Raw genomic sequence first — 20,196 nt, 5'->3', positions numbered from 1 at the left:
ACCTGGCAGAGATACACCGGACCTCATTCCTGTTCACTTTTTGAGTTGTTGAGAACTTTCTGAGAGTCATCGTCGCTTTGGCCCATCAAGCGCGGCTGAACGCAGTGAGCTAAACAAGCTCTGTAGAGCGGGAATGCAGAGAAACGTACTCACAGCAGTGGCTGGCGCCGCTGTACACTCAGCACAAAATTATGAGACTGTCAAAGGTGCTGACAGATGAGCCACACACGTCTCAGTGCTGATGACAGAAATGTTTACTGTGAATAGATAACAGATGTGATGCTGAATTATTTATTTCAATAATGTCTTCCATTCCTGTAACGACACCGCTGACGGCCGCAAGCAAGAGATGTACAGAGAGATGGAGGGCGAGAGACATGTGCTGTCAGCTATAGATGTGCCATTGTCACTCCTAATAAACCATGGCAGCCTGGTGACTAATTAGCCATAATTTTGCTCATTGGGGCTTTGAAAAATGTTTGAAAATCTTGCCCGAGTCACAGTCTCTCTGCCAGGAGGAATGTCACAGCCAGGCTGGGTCTAAGCGATGCTGGCACGGCATCAAGAGAGGCTGGCGTGTCGTCGAAAAACTCCCCGAATGCCCCCAGCCCTGCAAGAACTCGACAACAGTTGGAGGAAACTTCAGGGACAGCGCGGTTTAGTCTTTGGCCTCGATGACCTTGATTGAAATGAGGAGGAGCTCATTGGTATGAATGCTGTCTGAATGTGTCCCCAAGGCTCAAATACACGTGGAACTACTTTCAGGAAGTAGCCACTTAGTAATGCAAAGGTTATCACTACCCAGCTCAACAGTCACGCCAAATACGAGGCAATCGCAGGGAGGGGAGGCAGCTTTTAGAACAACGTTCTCTGCGGTCGGATAATCGAGTACATCTGCAAATGTGCTCCGAATAGCAATTCCACAGATTGTTTCCACGCTTAGTTTTGTGGTTGTGGTCCATAAATATGTCTGCTTCACAATCTAAATATCTGTGACAGCAATAATGAAATAGAGTTTAAGACGAGGCTGTAAATAAGGATTTCGTAGCTCTGTTTGCTGCAGCGTACACTGGATATATCTCTGGGGGGCAGAATGTGATATTGGTTACAGCAAGACAATATTTATGGGGTGGTTATATATCACCAGGTAGTGTGAAGACTTTCCAAATGTTTATGGCATTTAAAGGTCAGCGAGGCTAAGAAAAAAACAAAAATACCGTGTCCATGTTTACCCGCATTTTCGCTGACTCGACCACAAACTGCAGCTCATGCATTGACTTTTTTTAACTGAGCATTAATAAGTAAGTATTTAAAAACCATCAGGCTGATATAGATTCAACTGAGTCACATGAAAAAGTCCCCTGAACCTCGCCTAAAACCATAAATTTCACTGATCTTTACTTCAAAGTCATCTCCTCGTGCACCTGTGGGGCGCTCTCAGCTTGACTGCTTTTATAAAATCCCTCAGTAAAGGTTTTGGCCTCAGTTACAGGCCCGGAGACCAGCTGATGACCCCTGGCAACCACCCATCGCTAAGGAAATGTGTACTCCCGGACCAGCAGGCGAATTGTTGCTGGGTGAAATTAGTTGCAAAGATTGTGCTGCACCACAAACCTTGTTATTGCTTTGATTGCTAGCAGGTTGCCATGGTCACCCACAGTTTACATGCTCTGAGCTGAGTAAAACTTTAAAACTGTATGGAAATGAAAAACATTCACCTTCAAAGTAAAAGTTGTTCTTACTGCTACAAGCAAAAGGAACAGCTTTTAGTTTGAAGGTGAGTGGTCTCCCACTCTTCCACCGCGAAACGACTAATAACTGCCAACAATGTCCACCAGTGGCCTGCAGCTGCATAACACTCCTTTTCCCACAGCGACCAGTGGTTTCCAGATGGTTGCTGACCAGTCTCTGGGTCCGTGTGACTGGGACCTCCTCAAGTGTCCAAATGATCCGAGGCAAATCTGTTGAATGGTGCAGGTCATGAATAAAGACTGTGCATCATATGTCTCACAGAAAGAGCGAGGGACTGAGATGCTTGTTGTTGGATTCTGTGGAGTTGGACGTGGTGACGGCACTTCTTTATTTTGACATTCGGTTTTACTGGTTTTACTGTGGTTTCACAATGGGACACAGACTGTCACGTCCGCTCTCCTCCACTCCCACTGTCACTGTGAACATATAAAGAGTCACATTCACATCCCAGCACACCTGTTCGCCCCGCCCCTGCGCCGCCCCGGGAGCTCGCTGCGTCACCCCTCCTCTGCAGCCGGCCAGAGACCACACCCACGCCACAGATTCCATCAGCCAGTTTCCCTTTGGATCGTACCCAGCCGGCTGCAAAGAATGTGGGTTTGATCGACAGAGCAGCCATAGCAGGGTAGCAGAGGAAAACTGAAGGATCTGCAGTCAGAGCTCTGAGATGCTGGATCCATGTACCTGAGGAAATAAGCTCGGCCACTGTAAGTCTCATCATCAGAGAGAGAGCGACTGCAGCTTGCTCTACCGACTACGATTTCTTTACTTTGTCTTATTCAGATTTTTGACTAGTGTAACTGATAGCATCTATAGTTATTTTTCACACTTTTATTTTATGGAAACATTTGATAACGTTTACATTTTCTGTCACTTCCACTCAAATAAGACTGAAATGAAAGTGCTCAAGGTTACAGACAGAGCTTTTATGCTCAAATAAAATCCAATTAATAACAGATGTGATAAAACTCACCTTATCGGACATTTTTTACAAGTCTGTATCACTTTGTAATTACCAACACACTCTTTGGGTCGGACTGCCATTGTGTGTTCGGCTCTGTGTTGCTTGTGTATTCAGAGTTGACGGAGCTCAGCTGGTTGAGAGGATGTTGGCTCTAAAAAACGCTGAACAACAGTAATTTATACTTTTGTGAACATATGCACTGGCAGAACTTAAAATGAGTGACGAGGACGCTACGTCACGGCCAGAAACGTGTATTTATACCTAATGTTTCAGAGAAGCCTCCGTATGATGGCTTTATGCTGCTGTAGGTGCGGACACGCCATGTGGGACAGTCACGTGATGACACTGGAAAGCAGCCCATCGTCCCCGGCTCGGACTAATGAGACAGATGAATCCAGACAGCTCAACAGTCGCCGGTTACAGCCGAGCTGCCCAAAACCTTCTGATTCTGGTCTCGGGATCAACGACTGTTGGTGCCCACAAAGTTCTTTTAACAAGTACTGAAGGAAACTTTGGCAAATGATAATATTTGAGAATCATTTACACCATAATACTGCATCACCCAGCTAAGCTGCTGTGTTTTCAGTGTGACTGGTTTTCTGCTGGGATTCGGGGTTGCCACCACACACTCGCTCCATCTTTGTCTGTGTCACAGGCCGTGTTACCACAGCTCACTGCTTTATATAACCAGGAGATGCAGTTTTCTGACTGCAGCATGTGGGCATCGTCCTGAGGCAGCAAAACATAAATGTTTTTTTTGTTTTTACTTTTAAACTACATTTGTTATCCTTTTGTTGCCTTGATTTTATGGATACACAAGGTCAAGGTAACTTTATTTATACCCAAAGGCAAGGTAAATTTGCTTTACAGAAAAAATGACAGCATTTGGCATCCCTTTAAAAACACACATACCTAGTAAAGATGTAAACCTCACTGTGGCACATATATATTAATTTTAATATTTCGAATCAAAAACAATTCTTATTTAATTCAGTGACAGCAACGGGGACAAAGCTATTTCTATAACGCTTTGTCCTACATCTCGGAAATAGAAGCCTCCGTCCTGAGGGAAGAAGCTGAAATCCACCCCTTAGAGGATGGGAACCATTTTTAAGGATTGATAAAGCCATCCTCTGTACCTGCTCAGAGTACAGGGAGGCTAAACAAGACTGTGGCTCACCTATCGGACGACTGGACCATCTCACTATCTGATTTAGTTTTTCTCTGTGGCAGAAGTCTGACCGAACCATGCCACCAAACAAAAGGATAAAACAGACTCAATAAAAGAACGAGAAAACAAAGTTACAATTTTTTGGTCAATGTGGAAATGAGCGAGTTTCCTAAGACGATAAAGGTGCTGGTGACACTTTTTACAAACTGATTTGCAATTTTGATCAAAGTTCAGTTTTTCATTGATTATGGTGACAAGATGTTTATATGATTGTACTTGCTCTATTTTCTGACCTTTAATTAAAGTGACTCCGTGCCCATTCTGTTAATGTTATTACCATTATTATTCTTATGATAAATTATTTGACATTCAAGCATTTCAGGAGCAAACCTCCGGTGCCGAACCTTCCCATCGCTCATCGGCTCCTGCTCCCTTTGCTCCGAGGAGTTTTTTGTGTGCGATCAGACTGCATCACTCCTGCAGTCACAGATGACTTCAACACAGTTTTTTCAGAGTTTTATGCCAAAACGATGTGGGAACTATTTGTTAACCCCCCCACCGTGTTCTGTATTTAAGTTGAACACTGCCTGGAGCGAGACATGGTGTAATTAGACTCATAGGTGAGAGACATTGTGCAAACCTAGCAAGACTTTGGCTAATTAAAATCTGGAGTTACTCCAATTAAAAGGAACAATGTGCCAGTCTAGCAACTGTGAGGCCCCCAGAGTCACCAAAACGGTTATTCAGATTTATGGCTTCATTTAGGTTATTAGATTTTGAGTGAAACGCTTTTTCCTCTCAAATATTCATTAAAAGCTGATGTAGGTAAAATCTCTCAGAAAAGTGGATTAAATGAGAGTAATTTCAAACCGGAGAAGTGACGGGCTTCCCATTGGTCCTCTTTAATTTTCCAAACTCACAGAAAGTGATCAACAGGGTGGAGGAGAAGTTTTCTCAGCTGTACCGCTCCACACAAACAGCAGACGTGTCAGCTGTGCAGCAGTGAGGACACGGTTTAAAAATGTTGGGTCACTCTGATAGATTTCAGTTTGAGCACTAAAACACATCAATCTGGGACAGAACAGTTTACTAAACTGAACAGGAGCACTAAGACACTAAAGTCTAAGGCTGATCAGGGACAGGATGAAGCCCCCGAACACTTAAACTACAGCCTGTAACTCAAAAACTCATTTTCCTGCATAAACCCCACGTTTCAACCCTCAGGCTGCGAAAGCTCTGACCTCATCAAAAAAGCAGATGGAAGAAGCACCTGAAAACAAACAAACACACAAACAAACCCAGCAAAACAGAGACTAAATAGGAAATATCTGTCTAAAAATAGCTTATGATGCTGATCAAACGTTGCAATGAACAGAGCTGCATTAAGTTTGGCCCAAGTCACCTGCAGGTCATGTTCTGCAGCAGGTCCAGACAGCGGTGGCAAACTTGTGCCTCCCTGATGGAGCTGGAATTCCTCCACCCTGCGACAGAGCTGCCTCCCAGTTTGATTTTTATTTAGTGGAGGAACTCGGCCACTGACCCCAAATAAATTTAGCATAGCCTGGCTCTGATGCCGAGTGACACAAATCTGAGTTTTGTTTTTGAATGAATAATTATTATAATAATAATTATCAATCTCTGGCTCTCTTCAGCAGCGTCTTTGTCCTGTCTTTCTCCCCTCAACCCCAACCGGTTGTTGGGCTTTTCTCTGCATATAGGGTCTCAATATAAAGCGCCTTAAAGCTGCTGTTGATGTGATTTGTTGGTATGTAAATAAAATTAAATTGAAACTGAAAGCTGAGTTTGGTAAAGCTTTCTACTTTCTACTGGACTTTAATAAAGACGATAGTCACAAATGAAGGTGGATCAGAATCGCCTTGTTACGGATGGTTACGCCTCACCTCTTTACAACCAGAGGCGCCCCCTGCTGGCCATCGGAAAGCTTACAGCTTTTAGAGATCAGCGCTAATATGACTAATGTGTATCTTGAACATGTTTTGTATGATTCAGATAACTACAAGATGCAAAAAATGAATGTTTAGTTTCTGCTGAGTGGAACCTGGGTGGATTTTGTTTATGTGTATAAACCCAGCAGTGTCATCTATCATAACAGACTTGCATTTAATTATTATGAGCTATGATGAGTCGATGTGGATGTGAAAGCATCACGTCAGTTGAACATTGTGTTGGGAACAACAGAAACTCTATCAAACTGATGAAACGTTCACGTGTTATACTAAAAGCAGCGTCTTCAGTCAGTTCAGCAGTAACCGTGGCAGAGCTCGCTTCTTTAACAGAGGTTATTAAGGGTGAGTGGACTGCAGCCCAAGACTGCTCGACAAATCACTAATCCTGCCTCATAACGTGCAGGCTCCACTGTCATGACAAAACCAGCACAAATATGAATCATAAACTCTGGACATGCCGAAGAAAATCATTGTGCAGGAGATTTGGATCTTTAATACCCGAGCCCATATTGACTGAGCAGGCAGGTGCGTTACCCCTGAGAGACGCTGTGCTGGCAGCAAAATCATCCTGCATTTGTCTTACTTTGGCCTCCAGATGCTCCAAAAGGGGAAAAATCTCCAGCACTGCTTGCTTTGCAGAGGTTTCGTGATCTTTATGGAAATAGCGATCATGTCACAGTTAAAGGGATTATCACTTTTCATATGGACGACAAAAAAACACGCGTCAGTTTCTACGTTTCGCCGAGTGTTTGCTCAGCGAAGAGCAAACCGGAGGCGTCTGTATGTGAGGGTGGAGGCCATGCTTATTTTTCTTCCCCTGGTTTATGCATCACCCACAGAGATCACAGCGCTCATTTAAATACTGTTTGTCCTCGTACACACGTTTAACTTTCGCCTCTGAGAGCGTCAGGGCTTTAAAATAAGAGGTAGGTTCATGGTGATCGGCAGCTTCGTCCTGATCTCCAGCGCATCAAACAACTTGTCCTCCAACCTGAAGCTCGTTCCTGGGATGCAGCAGGCAGTGCTGAGGAAAAAGGAAATCTGTCCTCTTTTTAAAAATGAATGCATTTCTTTCTACCTTACACTACATGTTACTCCAGGACATTAAATAACACTATGTTTCCCACATGTCCACACTTCTCTCTGTCCTTATAAGGACACAGAGTTTTGTTTTAGCGGCCTGGTTGCGTCAGAGGAACGACGGCCAGTACAGACGAGTACAGGACGTGTTGAACCCTGATGTATCTGACAGGTTTTTTCTGGCAGCTGTTAGCAGACAAACAGCTGCTTTGCCTGAACTGCATGTGTGTATACACCTCTCTGCATTCAATCATAATTATTATTTATCTCTGGCTCTCGTCCACAGCGCGTCTTTGTCCTGTCTTCCTCCCCTCACCTCTTCCTGAGTCCGGTTCTGCCAGAGGTTTCTTCCTGTTTATATTTCAATCCCAACACTGTTCAAAGAGAGTTTTTCCTTCCCACTTTTGCCTTTTTGGGCTTGTTCATAGGGATCGTTTGATTGTTGGGTTTTCTCTGTATTATTGGGGCAATCGTGGCTCAAGAGTTGGGAGTTCGTCTTGTAATCGGAAGGTTGCCGGTTCGAGCCCCGGCTCGGACAGTCTCGGTCGTTGTGTCCTTGGGCAAGACACTTCACCCGTTGCCTACTGGTGGTGGTCAGAGGGCCCGGTGGCGCCAGTGTCCGGCAGCCTCTGTCAGTGTGCCCCAGGGTGGCTGTGGCTACAATGTAGCTGCCATCATCAGTGTGTGAATGTGTGTGTGAATGGGTGGATGACTGGATATGTAAAGCGCTTTGGGGTCCTTAGGGACTAGTAAAGCACTATATAAATACAGGCCATTTACCATTGTAGGATCTTCATCTTCTGATATAAAGCACCTTCAGGGGACTATCGTTGTAGTTTGGTGCTCCATAAATAAAATAAAATTCAGTTTTTAAATTTCAGTTTGTTCAGAATTAGAAAAACAAACTGAAGTAAATATCAGAATCTGCTGTCAGACAAACTGTCGTCTCTAAACATCGACTTGAGCTCCGCGTTCGACAGTCGGCGTTCCCGTAACAAGAAAACGTAACGCTGATCTGAATGAAACAGTGATTTCACTGCTCAGAAAAATGTGATTTGTTCACGAGTAAAAGAAGCATTCATGTTGACATGATGACATCACATCAAGTGATTGGCTTATTTCACCACATCCTGAACTGAGATGTGCTGAGAGGTCATCTGAGTACAGTGGTCAGCAGCAATACTCAGGGAGGCTGCGGCGTTTAAACGATGCTCGGTGGGTCACCTTAAACCGCCTTTCTTCCACCGTCTGATGCTCGATTTGATTTCAGCAGAGGGTCTGGACCGTGTCTTGTTGCTGCCATGTGATTGGCTGATTAGATATGTGTGCTGAGGAGCAGATGAACAGGTGCATCATCGAGCACTGCATGTGGAAACATCTGAATTTCCCCCCATTAAATTTCATTTAATGTGACTTTTTTCCACAGCGGTGAAACTGAAGGATGTGAAGCTGTGTTCACGTGTTCAACACGTCGACTCCTTCCTCTCTGTAACTCCTCCTTCCTGTCTGTAACTCCTCCTTCCTGTCTGTAACCCCTCCTTCCTGTCTGTAACCCCTCCCTCCTCTCTGTAACCCCTCCCTCCTCTCTGTAACTCCTCCTGACTAACATGAGATGTGCAGATATGTTTCCAGGACCATTTTTCACCTGCACCTTTCATGTGAGGGTAAACTTTGTTTTTGGCTCAGTATCTTTCACTTTTTTAAGTCTTTCTAGGCCTCCTGCCCATTTCCCCTCACTTCACTCCTCTCGCCTCATCCACCAGTGTTCAATGTCAGTCTGCCAGAAAAAAAAAGAAACTCTTTAATTAAGTTTACTGCTCTGGAGACTTATCCTCTCATCAGAGTCTTCTCCCTCTCTTTGCAGCGCTCTCAATAATGTATTTCTCGCTCTCCCTCTCTCTTCTCATTCACAATATCCCTTCTCTTCCACCTCCACTCATTCACTTCTCTGCCATCACTCTCATGCATCCTGCTTCTCCCCCGTCTCTCTCCGACTCTCCAACCCACTCACATTCCCATCAGACAAATTCAAGCATTCTTCTTCTCTTCTCTCCCACTTTCTCCTCGTCTGCTCTACAGCTCTCGTGTTCCCAGCGCTCTGATTGGCACGCAGCAGATGTTAGACAGCTGTTGCAGAGGAGATAGGTTGCTCATTTTTGCCTGTTCAGCCTCCAACTCCGTTACCTCGCCTGCTCCCCGTCCGTCTCTATCTGTCTGTCCAGCTTTCTGTCTTTAGTCTCAGAGGAGAGCAGGACCCGTCCTGTCTCTTTGACCCTGAATCTCACTCTGGTGCTTTGTTGTTTGGCATCAAGCCTTCTACACACACACACACACACACACACACACACACACACACACCTGTGTGCTTTTCAAGGTGAATTGCCAAAGTTGATGCTCGTGTTGCAGGCTGGCTGCTGGAAAAGCAGCATTGATTTCTCTAAACTTTTTTTCTGACATCGCCGCAGACCTGAGGTGAAAAATGACATTTCAGAGTAGGGTTGCCAACTCCCTGAAAAATAAATAAGGGACACCTCGTGGCCAGGGCCGGGCGACCCAGTTGTCTTCACCCTTCCCAGTGTGGTGAATTTTCTAGCTCTTTTTTTGTGTGTGAAATTATTTTTTTTAACCATTTGACTTGAAGTTGATTTAAGTAGATGTGTATTCTTTGTGATATGAACACATGGGAAACAAATGATCATTTAGCCATTTATTTTTAGCTCAAAATGACAACATTAACACATAAAACAGGTCTCCTTCTGTCATGCTTAACTTTTGAGAATATAAGTAAATCTTTCTTTAAAAGAACTCTGTCCTGCTTAACTTAAAATAATAGAAAACAATAGAAAGAAAAATATTCTTGTAACAGTGCACATTTAGTGCATTTAGTACAATTGGCTTCAGTTGAGGTATTATTTCAGCTTTTCTAATGCTAATCAGCTGCTCCTGTTTGTAAACCCGCTTGTTCCCATGATTACGCATCATAACTCATCATCATTATTCATCTATGTATTACTTTTATGTATTAGTCATCTATTTGTTGTAATCATCTATCCTTGCAGTTGTTTATTACACAAAATAAATTATATTATCACACTTCTGGCCACATAGCGCTGATATTCACTGCACATGCCCATATTAACTTTTTCCAGCCAGGTGTTTTCCTTTTCCCATTCTTCCCTTTCTCTGAGGGGAACAAACATTGCTGCTCTAATGCTGGGCTTACACTGTGCGGTTTTAGGCCCATTTTGAGACGATTTTTGAGTGATCGGACCGATTTTGGCCTTCATCGTGCGTCGTGTAATATACGTGGGGTAACGAGAAGTGATTAACACCTCACGACCAGCTCCCGATCATCAATCGCTCGTGAGGGTGTCACCACAGCCGCTCACACTGCAAACACGTAAACGCTGTGAAAAAGACGGAGCAGCACGGCTGTGCAGCGTGTGATCTGGACACAAGCGATGGAGGCACAACTTGTAGAACTTTGGAAAGCTCATCCGAGCCTTTTCGATGTGGCCTCACAAAATTATCACGACCACAACAACCGTGAAAATAGTTGGATCTACACTGCTGCTCAATCACAGCTGCCTGATCATGTTTTTCATTAGCAATTTAGCAAAGTTGATGGTGGTGGTGTGTGTCTGTGTGAGTGAAAGACAGAGAGAGAGAGCGACAGATTCTCTGTTATAACCTTCATGTTATGGAGGCACAGTGTGAGCACTCAGGTCGCATCAGAGCATCGGGCGGTATAGTGTGAGACCCTGCATCGTGACCTACAAACTTCTAACCCCTGCGAGTCAATCGTGCAGTTTGAGCAGGAGCTGAATAACGTGACTGAAAAAATCGCACAGTGTCTGCCCAGCTTTAGGTGTACTGTCGTCCGAGACTTGCACCGGAGAGTCGGCGTTTGTTTCCCTGTTGGCCATGCTTCTTGTTGTGGTCATCTGTTGTCTTCCGGTATTTTCTCCGTAAGCGACCTTTCCTCGACCAATGAGATGAGCGGTAATCTGAATTGTCATAAGTGTGCTGTCAGCTCATTGGTCACAAAGCAGGAGAGGGGCTGGGAATTATGTTTTCCAACAAAGTGTTAATTCCATAAACATTTATAGACTACTTTTGATTCTCACTGTATTACGGGACAAAGTGCGTCCCTTATTAGCTCAATACGGGACGTGTACTTTTGTTTCGAAATACGGGACGATTCCGTATTTTAAGGGACGGTTGGCAACCCTATTTCAGAGACATTTCTGAAAAATCACCACGACAGTCGGCGCGTGGTTGCTCGGCTGAGGTCGGCACATTTTCCCACTCGAGCACAACTCTGGATCAGTGTTGGACGTAACACATTATTGCAATCACACCTTTTTTAAATGCAGAAATGTAACCTGTCAGGTTACTAAATTCAGTAATCACATTACAGCTACAGTTATTAAATGGACCCAAGAAATTAAAAACATATGGTTTCATATTTTCTGTTTATCAGTTTATTTTGAAAATACAAGAATGAGGACGGAGGATGCAGGAGCTCAAACACTTCCACGTCAGTCGTTTTTCCACAGTCACGGTGGGAAAACTCAACACTGTCACATTTTGGAAAATGTAGCCTTTGGAGCTACACCACAGTCCATAAAGCATGAGGATGTAATTCTGGACGTCCCGTGTTTAAATATTTGATTCCATCCTTTCAAATAAATCAATATTGTTTTAATTCAACGGCATTAAGTTTTTTTCACAAGCCAATAAACTCTGAGCCACTCTAATCTGAGGGTTGTTGGTTTGGACAATAAATTATTATTAATAATAATTAATGTTTTCAGCAGTGCAAAAACTGGTCTCGTAATAATGTCAGGGAGTTTTTATGCCTTAAATAAAATAAGATATATACGTAATCTACACTGACTGTGACCTTTGACTGGACCCGAGACTATTTATATATTGTTACATATAAAAGATCTAATTTTCAAATACAATCAAAGGTTTTAGTTTCGTTTTTTTTCAGCAGATGCTGTTTGCAGGTAGAACCAGTTTCTCAAATGGAAACCAGTGAGCAGTTTGTTTTGAAAGATGTGTTTGTTTGCTTTTGAATATTTATTATTGCTGATTAATATGACAAAGGTATTTCTTATCAGATTACTGGATTATTAAAATAATCAGCTTGATCCCAGATCGAACGATGGAAGTGTTTTTTCCTCTATTATTTCTGATGACTGAAATATACAAACCAGACCTCGAACACCTGAAAACTTTGGTTTTAAAGGAGAACAGACTCAATTGTTTTCTCATCAAAGGTTAGATATGAAGATCAACAACTCTCATGCTTGTACAATAAATTTAGGCGTGCAGCGAGCAGCTGACCAGCTGTCATAAAAAGGATTTCCAGCCTGCCCAGGTCGGTCTGATTTAGCCACGCCACACTGAGCCGTGCCGAGCCGTGCCGCGATGACATGTGTTTCCATTACAGCATCACTGCAGGAGGCCAAGCTGTGCTAATGCGGTCCTGCTCAGCAGCAGCAGCGACCGTCAGTGGACGTCAGTTTCCTCCTCTCGGGTGTTTCTGGCAGCTAAATTTGCGTCTGTGCTGAAGATGTGTCTGTTCAGCTGCCGGGACTTTACAGCTTCCACCTGAATCTGTTCTGAGGGGATGAAGTAGTTTTCCTAGAGTTTCATTTGGAGCCCGGTCCTCTAAGGGTTCCTAGTCTGTCTCTGACCTGGTAACAGTTATTTTTAAAGGATTGTCTCTGGGTGTTTGTTCTTAGGTCAAAGCAAATCGATTGTGTGCAATATCCGCAGTACTGCACTGAAATTAAAGCTGGGACATGGATTATACTCAGAGGAAGAATAGAAACAATAATACATGAAAGCGACAATCAACACAGAAGAGCAAGAAAATTTGAAAAAATGGAACCAAATCATCTTTTAATGTTACAGCTACAGCAGAATGGAATCAGCTGCTTTGTGTGGTCCTATGGTGGCTGCTATGGGACAAACATGTTTTAGTCAGCCAACTGAGATCAAAAACATTTAGAGGCCCTTTAACAGCTGCAGCTCGGGCTATCAGTTCACCGTTTACCTCAGCTGGGTGACGAGTGCCCACCTTCATTATTGTGGAGGAGTCTGAGAGAAGTCAGTGAAGCAGAGAAGCTCACGTCTGACTGATGACAGTGATACTGAGGCTGAGGACATGCTACTCTGTTCAAATATGGTGGGGGAACATGGTCGCTACCAAAAACCACAAACCTGCTCTTATTATTAATGCGTTAAAAATACACAAGTTTATGAGAATATATCTGTTTGTTGGAAGACACTATCCTATGTATATTTATGAGTATCCTATAATAATAAAGCTCATACAGGGGACAGTTAGTGAAAGCAGAGCAATGTTAACGAGGCTGTACAACACTTACTTTACCATAACACTGCAGTTCCTCCTTAGTACGACTAATGAACCATAATGACACTACAGCGCACAGAGAGTCCAAGTGCTGCACAGTCTCAGTGCAGTTAAGTGGCAGCGATGCGCTTTTATCAGAATTTACTGCTCCGCTCTCGTGGAGGTGCCGTGGGTTTAATTTAACGAAACATCTGTGTTGGGAGGCGCCCGTTTGATAACCCCTATACCAAACTAATTACACACACACACACACACACACACAGGAACTGGCAGAAAAGATGAGGAAATGTGTTCATCTGAGTTTAATAGAGCAGCACAAAAGGTGGTTGCATAAGAAGCTGATGTAAAGGCTGATTCACAATGAAGCGCACCAAAAGAGTATATCGATACAGAATCTGAGTGCATTCAACCTCTTTACAGGAAGGAAGCTCTCTTTCTGGTGAGAGCCGAATGAATTATTCATCAGGAGAATTTTAAAGTGAACTCGGCGTTTGCTGTTTAACATGTCGGTTAACTTAGCGTGCACAGTTTTTTCTTTCTTTCATTCTTTGCTCTGATTTTCCTGAAGTAGAATAAACTGGATGTTTGCTCCGTGTTGGTTTATATGTCAGTAATTGTCCGGATCCTGGGAGTCTGTTCAGCTTCAGCTCATTCTCACCCCCAATGCATACGTTACTGTGTGTTTCCCTCTGGTGTGGCTAACTTACAGCTAAGGTGCTGTGATGCGAGTGAGTTTTTCAGTGCCAAAATCTAAGGAGCAAGTGGAGTATAGAATAAAATAGAATAGAATAAAATAGAATAGAATAGCACTTTATTGCCATTGTAAGAGAGGAAGCAGAAAAAGAACCTGAGGGTAAGACTTGATGTCCTAAATGATGCAAACCCGGGTCAGTTGGCTGCTCACCGTCCAGCAGGGAGGAGGTAAAATCTTATTTCCTGTTATGACTCACAATTGCTGATTCTGTTTTTAGCTCGGTTTAATTTAGATAAGATAAGATAAGATAAGATAGAACTTTATTAATCCCTCGGGTGGGTTCCTCTGGGAAATTCGACTTCCAAAAAGCACAGCACCGACAGAAGTTACAGTTACAGAATTGTTATATATATATATATATATATATATATATATATAAATACAGAGACAAATATAAATAAAATATACAAGGGGATAAATAGAATAAATAGGAATAAAAAATAAAAATACAAGTGAATTGCACATTTCAAGTATTGAGTCTATTGCACCGTTGACTATTTACTATTACTATTTATGTTACTTTCCAAAGCAGGATGGCTCATTTCAGTTTATTTAGTTTCTGTTTTTCTAATTATTATGCTGCTGTGTGCAGAAGTCTTGAGCCACCCCCCAGGTCTTTATATTTAATGACTTTCTGCTCAGTTTCTGGAGCAATAACTCTTCAGCCTTTCTGAAAGTCTGGCAGATTTTTTCTCCTGAACATTTTCAAACCGTTGTCTGTCTCAAAAGTGTCCAGTCAGAGCCATTTCTGACATGTTGTAGACTTCCACTAGTCTACAACACCCGAGTATAAAATGGACAGCTGTACTATATCCAGTACAAATAATTAAGCGGTGCTTAAAAAGTATTCAAAGCATCCGGAGCCGTGGGCTCTTTGCTCGTTTCTTTGAGGCCTCGAACACTTCCAGGATCACACGTTTTCTCCTGATTAAAGATCAAATACGGAAAATGATCAGGAAAAACTCTCCCTGATGTCCCGTCTAATTTCCAGGAAGAAACACCTCGACATCCATTGATCAGCTTCAGATTTTCCATTTTGATATGATTTCGCTCTCACGCCAGTGGTTTTAATGTTTGTGTTAAATTGACTGCCCCAAACCTCAGAGATCATCTCTGCTTTAATCTCACAGATCAGAGACGTCTGCACGCAGAGGAGATTAACGTCCAATTAATTTATGCAGCTAACCTGCAAAGTTAAAGGTTCATTTGGAAATGAAGGCGGTTAGAAAAGAAAACCTGGTTAAATGTTTGTTAAATTGTATCAACTGCTGGAAGGGAATTCCTAAAATGAAAAGATGCTGAAGCCTGAGGGGAGCTTCAGCTCAGCCGTCTCAGGACTAAAAATCAGAGCCTGAAAATGATGTTACAGCCTCGCACATCTGTTCTTTTCACCACCGTCCAGCACCTTTGGCTCCTTTGGGTCAATTAAATTCCCCTTCTCCCGCTAAACCTTCTATTTTGCTCTTCAAACCTCACAGCTTTTGTAGTTGTTCGATCTTTTTTCATAAAAAATCATCTACAGTTGGGTCCAAAATCATTTTGGGGGTAATTTTCCCTCTGTACACCAACACAGTGGATTTCAGATCAATCAAAATGTGATTAAAATGCACACTTTGAGGATTTTTCCACTTTTTTTCCATTTTCAGAGGTTCAAACATGATTGGACAAAGTAAAGTAAAATCCTTTGCAGTCCGTGATGAAGTCTGGAGCTCGTGGACAGATGCTGTTTCCTCCCAGAGATGCTCTGCAGGTCGTTACTGCAGCACCTTCAGCTGCTGCTTGCTTTGGGTGTCTGCCGTCAGTTTTGTCTTGCATCTCACATTTCTGGGCCTCGAGTAGCTGCTGAGTCGTGTTTGCAGTTTCCTTTGTGAAGCTGTTTTTCTGAACCACGGTACAAACGTTGTCATCGTGCACTTCAGCTGTCTTCTCCGGTCTTTCGGGCTTTGAGCTGCTGCGTTCCAAAGTTTCTGATCACTCGTTGGTTTATTGTGGTTTCCCAGCCTAACTATGCCTCCTTTGCTTGTGCTCTTCCAAGTTCGCCTCTTGGAATCAGCTCCACATCTTTGATCTGCTTCATGTATCGTCTAATAACAGAGGAACAAACCTCTGTAACATTGTGGGGTCTACTGTACCTTACAGGAGACTGAACTGAATTCATTTTTGGCCTCTGAAAAGGAAGGAGTGTATAAAAACACAAAAAAGTTCATGCACTACTGTTAAGCCATGCGACTCAAAGTTGAACGTCTGCACTTTATCCTCTGAATTAAAATCCACTTAAAGTTGATCTTATTTAATATTTCTGGCAATGAGACGGCCTCGTTTCAGTCATCTTGCCAAATGTTGCAAATCTTTTTAAACCTGCACTCTCTCGCTTTTCTGCCCCATCGCTCCCTTTACATCATCTGCATTTGTTGACCGACTGTCTCTGAGACACGACACCCATTGATTCAAAAAGGAGGGGGGCAGAAAAAGACAGAGTGGAAAATCTTTCAAAGCCTTTGACGGTTCGTCTTTGATAGACGCCGGCACGTCCAGAGGCCAGCGGGGGCAGAGATGGAGAGGAAGAGATTTCGGCAATGTACACAGACCGCTGCAAACACACGCTGCGCTTTCTTAGATGTGCTCTGTTGCTTACCAGGAACAAGCTCCCTTTCCCCTGAAGTCAACTCTAGGCTGTGCACCATCACCCCCACGCTCCCTATCCCCTCGCAGTTCCTCCATGTTCCACTCAAATCATCCTGGAAACTCTGTATTCTGCATCAGGCCTCGGCTACATTAACTCTAACCCTCACTACGCCGCTCTGATGCTCGTTATGAGCCGCGGGAACGCATCTGCTAAACAACAGCCACACAGATCTCTGCACAGCTGCAGCGTTTCTTTGATGTCCTGTGGATTTCAGAAATCCTCAGATTGTTAGTTTTGACTTACTGCTTTGCATGTAAGTTCACAGAGAGGAGCTGGGTAATCACGTCGCGTGACAGCTCAGACAAAAAGAGGTGTTCTGTTTGTTTACATCAGCGATGGGTTAAAAAGAAGAACCACTCTGTACTGCAGAGGCTTTTATCTTCAAGCACATAATTGCTCAATCTACTGAGCCAATTGATGCAAAATGATGGTAGGAATTAAAGGCCGAACAGGGGAAGGCCAAAGCTGCAGATACATTTAGAGACGGGGAAATGGCCGAGACCTCAAAATGCTGATTAACTGTTATAGCGACCGCTCGCCCCGACGCTGTTCTTTAATACAGACTGCACAGCGTTCACAAACAGCGATTAGATTCCTCGCTGCTTGGAATAAACAACAGTGATTCATGTAGCGCCGCTTAGTTACAGGAAACAAATCACAGGCACCATTTTCCACAAACTTTTTATCCAATTCAGATGAAAAACTAATTGTTCTTCTTCCAGCTGCTCCTTCGCCACAGCAGATCATCAGCCTCCACCTCCTCCTATCCCAGCATCCTCCTCCGTCACACCAACCCTCTGCATGTCCTTCACTACATCCATTCTTCCCCTCCTGACTGGCAGCTCCATCTTCATCATCATTTGTCCAGCATATCCACCCTCCCTCTCGCTGTCCCTCTGACGGGGAACATCTGAACGTCCATGATCAGAAAGGGCTCACTGAAGGCAGCATGGTTAAGAGCTTGGAGGCGCTTACGACTGCAGTGAATGCTCAGAATAACACCTTTGAGCGTATGTATGTTGGATTACATCAGGAAAGAATCAACTCAGAACAACATCTCTGGGCGGAGCTGGATTACACCTCGGATCAGTTGGCTGCGGTCGTGATGTCTCAGAATCTGCTATGTGAGCAAAAAGAGTGACAAGACCACAGAATCGACGGCTAATAACATCACGGAGAAGCTCGCAGCTATTAACGGGAGACTGAGAGACCAGTGTCGGAGTGTTAAAAAACAGCTTAAAATTCTCAATTACCATCATAACCCGGCTACCCCTTCGGCGCCAGCTCAAGGCTGGAGCCGAACAACAACTCCCTGATGACGACTGTGTTGAGTCTGTTCCTTCCCATTCCCTGCAAGGCCACCTGGGTTGGCTGGAAGACTGTTTACTTAGCCTGGCAGGGCGAAGGACACTGTCTCAGCTGAACTATGGACACGCACACACAGACATATACTGATACTGATAAGCACTCACTGACGCATCACCCTCCCTACCCCGGATCCAACGCCACCTCCAACGCTTACCTCCCCCATGATGTGGACATCGGGTCAGTTGGAGGCGCAGTCGAAGATTGCAGCGGTCCCAGATCAGATGTACACACTGGAACTCTTCCCCATGTTGCTGTCTGTGTTTATTGTGCTGTGGTGTGTTGATATCTGTGCATTCCTGTATTATCCTTTTGTGTTGCACATTTCAATGTTTTTTTCCTCGCTACCTAGCCTGACCTGTCTCCCCAATGTGATGTTTGTATTGTATGTACGGTCGGCAAGGTCTGTCATCTCGGTTGTGGGCAAAAGACCTGCAACTGACAAATAAAGGCTATCTCATCTCATCTCAGCTCTCACCGCCATCTTTAAACCTTCCCTTTCATCTCCACCCTGCCTGCTCTCTCTCCTTAACTTCTCTTGTGCACAATCGATAGTCATCTACTTCTCGCGTGCTCGCCTTTCCACCTCTCATTCACACACATGTATGCTGTCTTAGAGCCACACTGCTGTTCTCTAATCATCACCTCTCTTCTTAGTGCATACCTCCACCTCTCCCACGGCCACCCCAACACTAATATGTACATGCAAAAACAAATACACTTCCGGACAGCGGTGATTAAAACTCTAAAAATAAAAGTAAAACATAAATAAAATCAAAATTTAAAAAAACGACAGCCTCATAATGGAATCAAACCCAAGAGTATTAACAGATCCTAGTTTGTGTGTTTTAATATACATCAGCTGCAGAAGTGTGCAGCGTGCTGCAGGAGCTCCTGCTGTAGACAGCAGTGCGCTCTGGCAGATAACTTTCTCTACATCTGGTCTTACTTGGCTCTGTTGCTTCTGGCAGGACTTCACGCTCCTGTTTCAGAAAGGCTAATGGGCTCGGTCAGCCTGACCACACTCCACTGCATAGCACCGTAATGAAACTCAAAATCTGCTACCAGGGATGAGGAGTCTTTGCTTCCAGCTTTTCCTCCTCCTGCCGGCCCCGGAGCACATTTTTCTTCTTCCTGAACAATGCGCTGCGTCTGGAGATTACCGTGTTCCTGCTGTTACTGTCGTTGTGCGTCATGTCGTGTAGACTGCATTACTTTGTTTGGATGGCTGCTGATACCTCGGTCAGGTCTGTCTTGTAAGAGACTTGATCTCAACTGACCTCCAGGTAAAAACAAAAAAGCAAATAAAGATAAATTGACTGAGCAGCGAAGTTTCTGAAGCTCCAGGAGAAACTATACAGATGTTTTAACAGCAGCCGGCCCGCTCTGCAGAAAATACACCGCCACGGCAGATAAAACGCTCCAGAGGAACGCAAACTGTACGAGCGTGACACACAAGTGTTTATGAGTCGGAGAGACACGTCTCTGATTTGCTGCTCGGGTTTGAAATAATCATCGAGTTTACAGAATAAAGAGGAGCGCTTCAGGAAGGGGCAGGACTTCAACCTCATCGATTCTCCACAGACAGAAATGTGATCCCGCTGAGCTCATCTGCCCCAATAATGAACTCCAGTAAACACAGAAATGTGAATGCATTACGTTATTGTCACACAGCCGTGCAGCTACAGGAACATCCCTTAGTTATGCTGCAGTAGACTCTGGGAGGATTCCCACGATGCATTAAATGTTTCTTCGTCACTCTGTGTTCATAATGCAAAAGGTGACCAGCTGGGTTATGGCTGAAATGCAGTAGAACGACGGTCCAGATCAGAGCGTGATTTCTGACACTTTTACAGCCAAAATGACCAAACTAGTGCACGCGGCCTCTACGGTACTTGGTGAGTAAAGGGTTAAAAGGTATCTGATTAGGTTTCAACCTTAACTTCTTTCTCAGAGTTATGAGTCGATGGTCAGTAAGTCCCAGAACAGATCAGATGAGGGAATGATGAGTCAGCCAACTCAGGGTTGGCAACGTCACAAGTCTGGAGCAGTTTCTCGGAGCTCTA

The 20,196-nt window shown here is 43.9% G+C and overlaps 1 pseudogene; it reads right to left on the bottom strand.

Moving 5' to 3' along the window:
* The window catches only part of LOC147331437 (uncharacterized), a 45,646-nt pseudogene extending 26,320 nt beyond the window's left edge, over window positions 1–19,326 (bottom strand).
* Window positions 19,327–20,196: the final 870 nt, after the last annotated feature.

This window comes from Aulonocara sp. 'chitande type north' Nkhata Bay, linkage group LG5 (genome assembly GCF_057382095.1).
Source record: "Aulonocara sp. 'chitande type north' Nkhata Bay isolate Kocher_YH1m ecotype deep benthic linkage group LG5, A_spYH_male_GT1.1, whole genome shotgun sequence".
NCBI classification, from domain to species: domain Eukaryota; kingdom Metazoa; phylum Chordata; class Actinopteri; order Cichliformes; family Cichlidae; genus Aulonocara; species Aulonocara sp. 'chitande type north' Nkhata Bay.
This window is presented reverse-complemented; position numbering and strand designations above follow the sequence as displayed.